This window comes from Nannospalax galili, unplaced genomic scaffold (genome assembly GCF_000622305.1).
Source record: "Nannospalax galili isolate Female #2095 unplaced genomic scaffold, S.galili_v1.0 scaffold1523, whole genome shotgun sequence".
In the NCBI taxonomy this organism is placed as follows: domain Eukaryota; kingdom Metazoa; phylum Chordata; class Mammalia; order Rodentia; family Spalacidae; genus Nannospalax; species Nannospalax galili.
This window is the reverse complement of record NW_008349186.1, coordinates 243,762-245,043: the sequence shown is the minus strand read 5'-3', so window position 1 is coordinate 245,043 and position 1,282 is coordinate 243,762.

Genomic DNA, 1,282 nt, shown 5'->3' with positions numbered 1-1,282 from the left:
GGCAGAAGCCATCTCATCACCATCAGCTGCTGCTCTGAGCAAGAGCTCTGTTGGCACTAGAGGCTGCATGAAGAACCGATTCACCTTTCAGCAGAGGAAGGGGGCCAGGGCTGCTGTGTTCAGCCGGGCTCCACTCTGGTCAGCTGCACTCACTTTTGACAAAACCTTGGTTCTTCAGACAAGAAATACACATGACCCACACCTGTGAAACACACAAGGTCTCTGACCTCATGGCATGGAGAAATGGGGGGAAAAAAAGTCGGTACGAAATCACCAGCTCCATTTCCTGATCAAGAAAGGATAGAATGTTGGAGAAATAAGCTAATTATATATTTCTGAAAAATGGCCAAATATATTCAGTCAAAACAGTGATTGTTTTGCTTGAAGTTCCAACAGGAAAACAAACAAAAAACAACAACAACAAAAATCACTAAGTAGCAAATGTTAGTAGAACCAATTGTCTAGGAAGAATGGACATCTGGGAGTGTTTGCTGCTAGCTTCCACATCTTACATGCACGTCTCTATTCTACAGGGCTGCCAGATCCACCCAATAATAATCACACTAGAAATTTAAAAATTAAATTTCTGAGCCCTATGCTTAGTTACAGCTGTCATTTCAAGTGCAAAATCATGGTCAAGATTGCTTGTAGACCAGTCTCTTAGGAGGATATGGGATTTCATCCCCAGATGCAGGTTTGATTCACAATGCTCCAACATTATCCACAATCACACACATACACACACACAGAAATCCAAGATCAGAAAATATTTTTTCTCTAAATTTCTTATGTCTCTCTCTCTCTCTCTCTCTTCACCTGAGAACAGCACCTACAGTTTCCATGAAAATAAAAAAGGTCAATCTCACCAGCTGCTGGTAAATCAGGTCCTTCAAGGGATTGTCTAAGATATAACACTGTCCTAACTAAGAAGGGACAGGAAAGGAAAGAGAAAAAAATATGAACTCGGTCAATGCTTCAGTACAAATTTGGCACTTGCTCAAAGATGTAGGGTGGTGTGCAATAGTGCCATAGTCAGAGAAAGGTCTCTAAGGGAAATAATTGCTTATTTTGCGGCATGTAGCAAGGAAGGTTAAGAAAAGAAACAGGCTTTTTTTCCTCTTAACCCTCCAAGCACTGATTTTCATCTTTAAAGCATAGAAATGGAGAGAGGATGGAGAGAAGAGAAATCCATCTTTTCTTTTTCTGTCAGGTGCATTAGAACAACAACCAAAAAGAGAAAGAAAAAAAAAAGAAAAGAAAAAGAAAAAACACAGAACCCCCC